Source organism: Salmo salar, chromosome 08, assembly GCF_965601325.2.
Source record: "Salmo salar chromosome 08, fSalSal1, whole genome shotgun sequence".
NCBI lineage: Eukaryota > Metazoa > Chordata > Actinopteri > Salmoniformes > Salmonidae > Salmo > Salmo salar.
Window position 1 is genome coordinate 455001 of NC_138298.1, and position 10000 is coordinate 465000.

General features: G+C 42.2%; 23 non-coding genes across 23 annotated transcripts in view; all 23 read left to right on the plus strand.

Moving 5' to 3' along the window:
• Positions 1 to 231: 231 nt before the first annotated feature.
• Positions 232 to 350, plus strand: LOC145884562 (5S ribosomal RNA). Its single transcript, XR_014396140.1, has one exon. It is a non-coding gene; the product is annotated as a 5S ribosomal RNA (ribosomal RNA).
• Positions 351 to 759: 409 nt separating this feature from the next.
• Positions 760 to 878, plus strand: LOC145884572 (5S ribosomal RNA). The gene has a single exon (XR_014396150.1). It is a non-coding gene; the product is annotated as a 5S ribosomal RNA (ribosomal RNA).
• Positions 879 to 1017: 139 nt separating this feature from the next.
• LOC145885202 (5S ribosomal RNA) lies at positions 1018 to 1136 on the plus strand. The gene has a single exon (XR_014396783.1). It is a non-coding gene; the product is annotated as a 5S ribosomal RNA (ribosomal RNA).
• A 409-nt stretch (positions 1137 to 1545) lies between these two features.
• On the plus strand, positions 1546 to 1664 carry LOC145884583 (5S ribosomal RNA). Its single transcript, XR_014396161.1, has one exon. It is a non-coding gene; the product is annotated as a 5S ribosomal RNA (ribosomal RNA).
• A 409-nt stretch (positions 1665 to 2073) lies between these two features.
• LOC145886845 (5S ribosomal RNA) lies at positions 2074 to 2192 on the plus strand. The gene has a single exon (XR_014398431.1). It is a non-coding gene; the product is annotated as a 5S ribosomal RNA (ribosomal RNA).
• Positions 2193 to 2601: 409 nt separating this feature from the next.
• On the plus strand, positions 2602 to 2720 carry LOC145884594 (5S ribosomal RNA). The gene has a single exon (XR_014396172.1). It is a non-coding gene; the product is annotated as a 5S ribosomal RNA (ribosomal RNA).
• Positions 2721 to 2859: 139 nt separating this feature from the next.
• On the plus strand, positions 2860 to 2978 carry LOC145882107 (5S ribosomal RNA). Its single transcript, XR_014393674.1, has one exon. It is a non-coding gene; the product is annotated as a 5S ribosomal RNA (ribosomal RNA).
• A 409-nt stretch (positions 2979 to 3387) lies between these two features.
• On the plus strand, positions 3388 to 3506 carry LOC145884604 (5S ribosomal RNA). Its single transcript, XR_014396182.1, has one exon. It is a non-coding gene; the product is annotated as a 5S ribosomal RNA (ribosomal RNA).
• Positions 3507 to 3915: 409 nt separating this feature from the next.
• On the plus strand, positions 3916 to 4034 carry LOC145884471 (5S ribosomal RNA). The gene has a single exon (XR_014396049.1). It is a non-coding gene; the product is annotated as a 5S ribosomal RNA (ribosomal RNA).
• Positions 4035 to 4173: 139 nt separating this feature from the next.
• LOC145884599 (5S ribosomal RNA) lies at positions 4174 to 4292 on the plus strand. Its single transcript, XR_014396177.1, has one exon. It is a non-coding gene; the product is annotated as a 5S ribosomal RNA (ribosomal RNA).
• A 409-nt stretch (positions 4293 to 4701) lies between these two features.
• On the plus strand, positions 4702 to 4820 carry LOC145884615 (5S ribosomal RNA). The gene has a single exon (XR_014396193.1). It is a non-coding gene; the product is annotated as a 5S ribosomal RNA (ribosomal RNA).
• Positions 4821 to 4959: 139 nt separating this feature from the next.
• On the plus strand, positions 4960 to 5078 carry LOC145884626 (5S ribosomal RNA). The gene has a single exon (XR_014396204.1). It is a non-coding gene; the product is annotated as a 5S ribosomal RNA (ribosomal RNA).
• A 409-nt stretch (positions 5079 to 5487) lies between these two features.
• LOC145884636 (5S ribosomal RNA) lies at positions 5488 to 5606 on the plus strand. The gene has a single exon (XR_014396215.1). It is a non-coding gene; the product is annotated as a 5S ribosomal RNA (ribosomal RNA).
• Positions 5607 to 6015: 409 nt separating this feature from the next.
• On the plus strand, positions 6016 to 6134 carry LOC145884647 (5S ribosomal RNA). Its single transcript, XR_014396226.1, has one exon. It is a non-coding gene; the product is annotated as a 5S ribosomal RNA (ribosomal RNA).
• Positions 6135 to 6273: 139 nt separating this feature from the next.
• LOC145885203 (5S ribosomal RNA) lies at positions 6274 to 6392 on the plus strand. The gene has a single exon (XR_014396784.1). It is a non-coding gene; the product is annotated as a 5S ribosomal RNA (ribosomal RNA).
• Positions 6393 to 6801: 409 nt separating this feature from the next.
• On the plus strand, positions 6802 to 6920 carry LOC145884658 (5S ribosomal RNA). The gene has a single exon (XR_014396237.1). It is a non-coding gene; the product is annotated as a 5S ribosomal RNA (ribosomal RNA).
• Positions 6921 to 7329: 409 nt separating this feature from the next.
• Positions 7330 to 7448, plus strand: LOC145881941 (5S ribosomal RNA). Its single transcript, XR_014393509.1, has one exon. It is a non-coding gene; the product is annotated as a 5S ribosomal RNA (ribosomal RNA).
• Positions 7449 to 7857: 409 nt separating this feature from the next.
• LOC145884669 (5S ribosomal RNA) lies at positions 7858 to 7976 on the plus strand. Its single transcript, XR_014396248.1, has one exon. It is a non-coding gene; the product is annotated as a 5S ribosomal RNA (ribosomal RNA).
• A 139-nt stretch (positions 7977 to 8115) lies between these two features.
• Positions 8116 to 8234, plus strand: LOC145882108 (5S ribosomal RNA). The gene has a single exon (XR_014393675.1). It is a non-coding gene; the product is annotated as a 5S ribosomal RNA (ribosomal RNA).
• A 409-nt stretch (positions 8235 to 8643) lies between these two features.
• Positions 8644 to 8762, plus strand: LOC145884680 (5S ribosomal RNA). The gene has a single exon (XR_014396259.1). It is a non-coding gene; the product is annotated as a 5S ribosomal RNA (ribosomal RNA).
• A 409-nt stretch (positions 8763 to 9171) lies between these two features.
• On the plus strand, positions 9172 to 9290 carry LOC145884472 (5S ribosomal RNA). The gene has a single exon (XR_014396050.1). It is a non-coding gene; the product is annotated as a 5S ribosomal RNA (ribosomal RNA).
• Positions 9291 to 9429: 139 nt separating this feature from the next.
• LOC145884600 (5S ribosomal RNA) lies at positions 9430 to 9548 on the plus strand. Its single transcript, XR_014396178.1, has one exon. It is a non-coding gene; the product is annotated as a 5S ribosomal RNA (ribosomal RNA).
• Positions 9549 to 9957: 409 nt separating this feature from the next.
• The window catches only part of LOC145884691 (5S ribosomal RNA), a 119-nt gene continuing 76 nt past the window's right edge, over positions 9958 to 10000 (plus strand). Inside the window, exon 1 of the ribosomal RNA XR_014396270.1 lies at positions 9958 to 10000. This exon is cut by the window's right edge and continues 76 nt beyond it. This is a non-coding gene — a ribosomal RNA (5S ribosomal RNA).

Below are 10000 nucleotides of genomic sequence, written 5' to 3' on the forward strand. Positions count from 1 at the left end.
ATGCAGCTTGTGTGTGCTTTGTGCTCCTTTGCCCTGTTCAAATGATGAAAGGAAATAAAGTTTGTATTTTATCCAACTACCTGTGCTAAAAAGTGATGGGAACAGTGTTTGTAATTTCTTCTACTATTTCAGTGACACAAAGTTCAAGCTGCTTATCTAATTGGTGAAAATGCAATGTCTGTTTATCACACTCACTTTGACTATATATGTTGTAGCAAGAGATTGTTTCTCGCTTACGGCCATACCAGCCTGGGTACGCCCGATCTCGTCTGATCTCGGAAGCTAAGCAGGGTCGGGCCTGGTTAGTACTTGGATGGGAGACCGCCTGGGAATACCAGGTGCTGTAAGCATTTTGTCCACGAGGGTGTGCCCCTGCACTATTTCATCAGCAACACTGCCTTGTAGTAAGCATTTAATGATGAATTGACTAAATGCAGCTTCCTGCCTTTTTAATAGGATCAAATTTCCTTGTGTTTTCAATTAGCATCTGCCTTGTATTTATAAGACAAACAAGAATATTGTTGCTGAATGCAGCTTGTGTGTGCTTTGTGCTCCTTTGCCCTGTTCAAATGATGAAAGGAAATAAAGTTTGTATTTTATCCAACTACCTGTGCTAAAAAGTGATGGGAACAGTGTTTGTAATTTCTTCTACTATTTCAGTGACACAAAGTTCAAGCTGCTTATCTAATTGGTGAAAATGCAATGTCTGTTTATCACACTCACTTTGACTATATATGTTGTAGCAAGAGATTGTTTCTCGCTTACGGCCATACCAGCCTGGGTACGCCCGATCTCGTCTGATCTCGGAAGCTAAGCAGGGTCGGGCCTGGTTAGTACTTGGATGGGAGACCGCCTGGGAATACCAGGTGCTGTAAGCATTTTGTCCACGAGGGTGTGCTCTTGCACTATTTCATCAGCAACACTGCCTTGTATTAAGCATTTAATGATGAATTGACTAAATGTCTGTTTTATCAGACTCACTTTGACTATATATGTTGTAGCAAGAGATTGTTTCTCGCTTACGGCCATACCAGCCTGGGTACGCCCGATCTCGTCTGATCTCGGAAGCTAAGCAGTGTCGGGCCTGGTTAGTACTTGGATGGGAGACCGCCTGGGAATACCAGGTGCTGTAAGCATTTTGTCCACGAGGGTGTGCCCCTGCACTATTTCATCAGCAACACTGCCTTGTAGTAAGCATTTAATGATGAATTGACTAAATGCAGCTTCCTGCCTTTTTAATAGGATCAAATTTCCTTGTGTTTTCAATTAGCATCTGCCTTGTATTTATAAGACAAACAAGAATATTGTTGCTGAATGCAGCTTGTGTGTGCTTTGTGCTCCTTTGCCCTGTTCAAATGATGAAAGGAAATAAAGTTTGTATTTTATCCAACTACCTGTGCTAAAAAGTGATGGGAACAGTGTTTGTAATTTCTTCTACTTTTTCAGTGACACAAAGTTCAAGCTGCTTATCTAATTGGTGAAAATGCAATGTCTGTTTATCACACTCACTTTGACTATATATGTTGTAGCAAGAGATTGTTTCTCGCTTACGGCCATACCAGCCTGGGTACGCCCGATCTCGTCTGATCTCGGAAGCTAAGCAGGGTCGGGCCTGGTTAGTACTTGGATGGGAGACCGCCTGGGAATACCAGGTGCTGTAAGCATTTTGTCCACGAGGGTGTGCCCCTGCACTATTTCATCAGCAACACTGCCTTGTAGTAAGCATTTAATGATGAATTGACTAAATGCAGCTTCCTGCCTTTTTAATAGGATCAAATTTCCTTGTGTTTTCAATTAGCATCTGCCTTGTATTTATAAGACAAACAAGAATATTGTTGCTGAATGCAGCTTGTGTGTGCTTTGTGCTCCTTTGCCCTGTTCAAATGATGAAAGGAAATAAAGTTTGTATTTTATCCAACTACCTGTGCTAAAAAGTGATGGGAACAGTGTTTGTAATTTCTTCTACTATTTCAGTGACACAAAGTTCAAGCTGCTTATCTAATTGGTGAAAATGCAATGTCTGTTTATCACACTCACTTTGACTATATATGTTGTAGCAAGAGATTGTTTCTCGCTTACGGCCATACCAGCCTGCGTACGCCCGTTCTCGTCTGATCTCGGAAGCTAAGCAGGGTCGGGCCTGGTTAGTACTTGGATGGGAGACCGCCTGGGAATACCAGGTGCTGTAAGCATTTTGTCCACGAGGGTGTGCCCCTGCACTATTTCATCAGCAACACTGCCTTGTAGTAAGCATTTAATGATGAATTGACTAAATGCAGCTTCCTGCCTTTTTAATAGGATCAAATTTCCTTGTGTTTTCAATTAGCATCTGCCTTGTATTTATAAGACAAACAAGAATATTGTTGCTGAATGCAGCTTGTGTGTGCTTTGTGCTCCTTTGCCCTGTTCAAATGATGAAAGGAAATAAAGTTGGTATTTTATCCAACTACCTGTGCTAAAAAGTGATGGGAACAGTGTTTGTAATTTCTTCTACTATTTCAGTGACACAAAGTTCAAGCTGCTTATCTAATTGGTGAAAATGCAATGTCTGTTTATCACACTCACTTTGACTATATATGTTGTAGCAAGAGATTGTTTCTCGCTTACGGCCATACCAGCCTGGGTACGCCCGATCTCGTCTGATCTCGGAAGCTAAGCAGGGTCGGGCCTGGTTAGTACTTGGATGGGAGACCGCCTGGGAATACCAGGTGCTGTAAGCATTTTGTCCACGAGGGTGTGCTCTTGCACTATTTCATCAGCAACACTGCCTTGTATTAAGCATTTAATGATGAATTGACTAAATGTCTGTTTTATCAGACTCACTTTGACTATATATGTTGTAGCAAGAGATTGTTTCTCGCTTACGGCCATACCAGCCTGGGTACGCCCGATCTCGTCTGATCTCGGAAGCTAAGCAGGGTCGGGCCTGGTTAGTACTTGGCTGGGAGACCGCCTGGGAATACCAGGTGCTGTAAGCATTTTGTCCACGAGGGTGTGCCCCTGCACTATTTCATCAGCAACACTGCCTTGTAGTAAGCATTTAATGATGAATTGACTAAATGCAGCTTCCTGCCTTTTTAATAGGATCAAATTTCCTTGTGTTTTCAATTAGCATCTGCCTTGTATTTATAAGACAAACAAGAATATTGTTGCTGAATGCAGCTTGTGTGTGCTTTGTGCTCCTTTGCCCTGTTCAAATGATGAAAGGAAATAAAGTTTGTATTTTATCCAACTACCTGTGCTAAAAAGTGATGGGAACAGTGTTTGTAATTTCTTCTACTATTTCAGTGACACAAAGTTCAAGCTGCTTATCTAATTGGTGAAAATGCAATGTCTGTTTATCACACTCACTTTGACTATATATGTTGTAGCAAGAGATTGTTTCTCGCTTACGGCCATACCAGCCTGGGTACGCCCGATCTCGTCTGATCTCGGAAGCTAAGCAGGGTCGGGCCTGGTTAGTACTTGGATGGGAGACCGCCTGGGAATACCAGGTGCTGTAAGCATTTTGTCCACGAGGGTGTGCCCCTGCACTATTTCATCAGCAACACTGCCTTGTAGTAAGCATTTAATGATGAATTGACTAAATGCAGCTTCCTGCCTTTTTAATAGGATCAAATTTCCTTGTGTTTTCAATTAGCATCTGCCTTGTATTTATAGGACAAACAAGAATATTGTTGCTGAATGCAGCTTGTGTGTGCTTTGTGCTCCTTTGCCCTGTTCAAATGATGAAAGGAAATAAAGTTTGTATTTTATCCAACTACCTGTGCTAAAAAGTGATGGGAACAGTGTTTGTAATTTCTTCTACTATTTCAGTGACACAAAGTTCAAGCTGCTTATCTAATTGGTGAAAATGCAATGTCTGTTTATCACACTCACTTTGACTATATATGTTGTAGCAAGAGATTGTTTCTCGCTTACGGCCATACCAGCCTGGGTACGCCCGATCTCGTCTGATCTTGGAAGCTAAGCAGGGTCGGGCCTGGTTAGTACTTGGATGGGAGACCGCCTGGGAATACCAGGTGCTGTAAGCATTTTGTCCACGAGGGTGTGCTCTTGCACTATTTCATCAGCAACACTGCCTTGTATTAAGCATTTAATGATGAATTGACTAAATGTCTGTTTTATCAGACTCACTTTGACTATATATGTTGTAGCAAGAGATTGTTTCTCGCTTACGGCCATACCAGGCTGGGTACGCCCGATCTCGTCTGATCTCGGAAGCTAAGCAGGGTCGGGCCTGGTTAGTACTTGGATGGGAGACCGCCTGGGAATACCAGGTGCTGTAAGCATTTTGTCCACGAGGGTGTGCCCCTGCACTATTTCATCAGCAACACTGCCTTGTAGTAAGCATTTAATGATGAATTGACTAAATGCAGCTTCCTGCCTTTTTAATAGGATCAAATTTCCTTGTGTTTTCAATTAGCATCTGCCTTGTATTTATAAGACAAACAAGAATATTGTTGCTGAATGCAGCTTGTGTGTGCTTTTTGCTCCTTTGCCCTGTTCAAATGATGAAAGGAAATAAAGTTTGTATTTTATCCAACTACCTGTGCTAAAAAGTGATGGGAACAGTGTTTGTAATTTCTTCTACTATTTCAGTGACACAAAGTTCAAGCTGCTTATCTAATTGGTGAAAATGCAATGTCTGTTTATCACACTCACTTTGACTATATATGTTGTAGCAAGAGATTGTTTCTCGCTTACGGCCATACCAGCCTGGGTACGCCCGATCTCGTCTGATCTCGGAAGCTAAGCAGGGTCGGGCCTGGTTAGTACTTGGATGGGAGACCGCCTGGGAATACCAGGTGCTGTAAGCATTTTGTCCACGAGGGTGTGCTCTTGCACTATTTCATCAGCAACACTGCCTTGTATTAAGCATTTAATGATGAATTGACTAAATGTCTGTTTTATCAGACTCACTTTGACTATATATGTTGTAGCAAGAGATTGTTTCTCGCTTACGGCCATACCAGCCTGGGTACGCCCGATCTCGTCTGATCTCGGAAGCTAAGCAGGGTCGGGCCTGGTTAGTACTTGGATGGGAGACCGCCTGGGAATACCAGGTGCTGTAAGCATTTTGTCCACGAGGGTGTGCCCCTGCACTATTTCATCAGCAACACTGCCTTGTAGTAAGCATTTAATGATGAATTGACTAAATGCAGCTTCCTGCCTTTTTAATAGGATCAAATTTCCTTGTGTTTTCAATTAGCATCTGCCTTGTATTTATAAGACAAACAAGAATATTGTTGCTGAATGCAGCTTGTGTGTGCTTTGTGCTCCTTTGCCCTGTTCAAATGATGAAAGGAAATAAAGTTTGTATTTTATCCAACTACCTGTGCTAAAAAGTGATGGGAACAGTGTTTGTAATTTCTTCTACTATTTCAGTGACACAAAGTTCAAGCTGCTTATCTAATTGGTGAAAATGCAATGTCTGTTTATCACACTCACTTTGACTATATATGTTGTAGCAAGAGATTGTTTCTCGCTTACGGCCATACCAGCCTGGGTACGCCCGATCTCGTCTGATCTCGGAAGCTAAGCAGGGTCGGGCCTGGTTAGTACTTGGATGGGAGACCGCCTGGGAATACCAGGTGCTGTAAGCATTTTGTCCACGAGGGTGTGCCCCTGCACTATTTCATCAGCAACACTGCCTTGTAGTAAGCATTTAATGATGAATTGACTAAATGCAGCTTCCTGCCTTTTTAATAGGATCAAATTTCCTTGTGTTTTCAATTAGCATCTGCCTTGTATTTATAAGACAAACAAGAATATTGTTGCTGAATGCAGCTTGTGTGTGCTTTGTGCTCCTTTGCCCTGTTCAAATGATGAAAGGAAATAAAGTTTGTATTTTATCCAACTACCTGTGCTAAAAAGTGATGGGAACAGTGTTTGTAATTTCTTCTACTATTTCAGTGACACAAAGTTCAAGCTGCTTATCTAATTGGTGAAAATGCAATGTCTGTTTATCACACTCACTTTGACTATATATGTTGTAGCAAGAGATTGTTTCTCGCTTACGGCCATACCAGCCTGGGTACGCCCGATCTCGTCTGATCTCGGAAGCTAAGCAGGGTCGGGCCTGGTTAGTACTTGGATGGGAGACCGCCTGGGAATACCAGGTGCTGTAAGCATTTTGTCCACGAGGGTGTGCTCTTGCACTATTTCATCAGCAACACTGCCTTGTATTAAGCATTTAATGATGAATTGACTAAATGTCTGTTTTATCAGACTCACTTTGACTATATATGTTGTAGCAAGAGATTGTTTCTCGCTTACGGCCATACCAGCCTGGGTACGCCCGATCTCGTCTGATCTCGGAAGCTAAGCAGTGTCGGGCCTGGTTAGTACTTGGATGGGAGACCGCCTGGGAATACCAGGTGCTGTAAGCATTTTGTCCACGAGGGTGTGCCCCTGCACTATTTCATCAGCAACACTGCCTTGTAGTAAGCATTTAATGATGAATTGACTAAATGCAGCTTCCTGCCTTTTTAATAGGATCAAATTTCCTTGTGTTTTCAATTAGCATCTGCCTTGTATTTATAAGACAAACAAGAATATTGTTGCTGAATGCAGCTTGTGTGTGCTTTGTGCTCCTTTGCCCTGTTCAAATGATGAAAGGAAATAAAGTTTGTATTTTATCCAACTACCTGTGCTAAAAAGTGATGGGAACAGTGTTTGTAATTTCTTCTACTTTTTCAGTGACACAAAGTTCAAGCTGCTTATCTAATTGGTGAAAATGCAATGTCTGTTTATCACACTCACTTTGACTATATATGTTGTAGCAAGAGATTGTTTCTCGCTTACGGCCATACCAGCCTGGGTACGCCCGATCTCGTCTGATCTCGGAAGCTAAGCAGGGTCGGGCCTGGTTAGTACTTGGATGGGAGACCGCCTGGGAATACCAGGTGCTGTAAGCATTTTGTCCACGAGGGTGTGCCCCTGCACTATTTCATCAGCAACACTGCCTTGTAGTAAGCATTTAATGATGAATTGACTAAATGCAGCTTCCTGCCTTTTTAATAGGATCAAATTTCCTTGTGTTTTCAATTAGCATCTGCCTTGTATTTATAAGACAAACAAGAATATTGTTGCTGAATGCAGCTTGTGTGTGCTTTGTGCTCCTTTGCCCTGTTCAAATGATGAAAGGAAATAAAGTTTGTATTTTATCCAACTACCTGTGCTAAAAAGTGATGGGAACAGTGTTTGTAATTTCTTCTACTATTTCAGTGACACAAAGTTCAAGCTGCTTATCTAATTGGTGAAAATGCAATGTCTGTTTATCACACTCACTTTGACTATATATGTTGTAGCAAGAGATTGTTTCTCGCTTACGGCCATACCAGCCTGCGTACGCCCGATCTCGTCTGATCTCGGAAGCTAAGCAGGGTCGGGCCTGGTTAGTACTTGGATGGGAGACCGCCTGGGAATACCAGGTGCTGTAAGCATTTTGTCCACGAGGGTGTGCCCCTGCACTATTTCATCAGCAACACTGCCTTGTAGTAAGCATTTAATGATGAATTGACTAAATGCAGCTTCCTGCCTTTTTAATAGGATCAAATTTCCTTGTGTTTTCAATTAGCATCTGCCTTGTATTTATAAGACAAACAAGAATATTGTTGCTGAATGCAGCTTGTGTGTGCTTTGTGCTCCTTTGCCCTGTTCAAATGATGAAAGGAAATAAAGTTTGTATTTTATCCAACTACCTGTGCTAAAAAGTGATGGGAACAGTGTTTGTAATTTCTTCTACTATTTCAGTGACACAAAGTTCAAGCTGCTTATCTAATTGGTGAAAATGCAATGTCTGTTTATCACACTCACTTTGACTATATATGTTGTAGCAAGAGATTGTTTCTCGCTTACGGCCATACCAGCCTGGGTACGCCCGATCTCGTCTGATCTCGGAAGCTAAGCAGGGTCGGGCCTGGTTAGTACTTGGATGGGAGACCGCCTGGGAATACCAGGTGCTGTAAGCATTTTGTCCACGAGGGTGTGCTCTTGCACTATTTCATCAGCAACACTGCCTTGTATTAAGCATTTAATGATGAATTGACTAAATGTCTGTTTTATCAGACTCACTTTGACTATATATGTTGTAGCAAGAGATTGTTTCTCGCTTACGGCCATACCAGCCTGGGTACGCCCGATCTCGTCTGATCTCGGAAGCTAAGCAGGGTCGGGCCTGGTTAGTACTTGGCTGGGAGACCGCCTGGGAATACCAGGTGCTGTAAGCATTTTGTCCACGAGGGTGTGCCCCTGCACTATTTCATCAGCAACACTGCCTTGTAGTAAGCATTTAATGATGAATTGACTAAATGCAGCTTCCTGCCTTTTTAATAGGATCAAATTTCCTTGTGTTTTCAATTAGCATCTGCCTTGTATTTATAAGACAAACAAGAATATTGTTGCTGAATGCAGCTTGTGTGTGCTTTGTGCTCCTTTGCCCTGTTCAAATGATGAAAGGAAATAAAGTTTGTATTTTATCCAACTACCTGTGCTAAAAAGTGATGGGAACAGTGTTTGTAATTTCTTCTACTATTTCAGTGACACAAAGTTCAAGCTGCTTATCTAATTGGTGAAAATGCAATGTCTGTTTATCACACTCACTTTGACTATATATGTTGTAGCAAGAGATTGTTTCTCGCTTACGGCCATACCAGCCTGGGTACGCCCGATCTCGTCTGATCTCGGAAGCTAAGCAGGGTCGGGCCTGGTTAGTACTTGGATGGGAGACCGCCTGGGAATACCAGGTGCTGTAAGCATTTTGTCCACGAGGGTGTGCCCCTGCACTATTTCATCAGCAACACTGCCTTGTAGTAAGCATTTAATGATGAATTGACTAAATGCAGCTTCCTGCCTTTTTAATAGGATCAAATTTCCTTGTGTTTTCAATTAGCATCTGCCTTGTATTTATAGGACAAACAAGAATATTGTTGCTGAATGCAGCTTGTGTGTGCTTTGTGCTCCTTTGCCCTGTTCAAATGATGAAAGGAAATAAAGTTTGTATTTTATCCAACTACCTGTGCTAAAAAGTGATGGGAACAGTGTTTGTAATTTCTTCTACTATTTCAGTGACACAAAGTTCAAGCTGCTTATCTAATTGGTGAAAATGCAATGTCTGTTTATCACACTCACTTTGACTATATATGTTGTAGCAAGAGATTGTTTCTCGCTTACGGCCATACCAGCCTGGGTACGCCCGATCTCGTCTGATCTTGGAAGCTAAGCAGGGTCGGGCCTGGTTAGTACTTGGATGGGAGACCGCCTGGGAATACCAGGTGCTGTAAGCATTTTGTCCACGAGGGTGTGCTCTTGCACTATTTCATCAGCAACACTGCCTTGTATTAAGCATTTAATGATGAATTGACTAAATGTCTGTTTTATCAGACTCACTTTGACTATATATGTTGTAGCAAGAGATTGTTTCTCGCTTACGGCCATACCAGGCTGGGTACGCCCGATCTCGTCTGATCTCGGAAGCTAAGCAGGGTCGGGCCTGGTTAGTACTTGGATGGGAGACCGCCTGGGAATACCAGGTGCTGTAAGCATTTTGTCCACGAGGGTGTGCCCCTGCACTATTTCATCAGCAACACTGCCTTGTAGTAAGCATTTAATGATGAATTGACTAAATGCAGCTTCCTGCCTTTTTAATAGGATCAAATTTCCTTGTGTTTTCAATTAGCATCTGCCTTGTATTTATAAGACAAACAAGAATATTGTTGCTGAATGCAGCTTGTGTGTGCTTTTTGCTCCTTTGCCCTGTTCAAATGATGAAAGGAAATAAAGTTTGTATTTTATCCAACTACCTGTGCTAAAAAGTGATGGGAACAGTGTTTGTAATTTCTTCTACTATTTCAGTGACACAAAGTTCAAGCTGCTTATCTAATTGGTGAAAATGCAATGTCTGTTTATCACACTCACTTTGACTATATATGTTGTAGCAAGAGATTGTTTCTCGCTTACGGCCATACCAGCCTGGGTACGCCCGATCTCGTCTGAT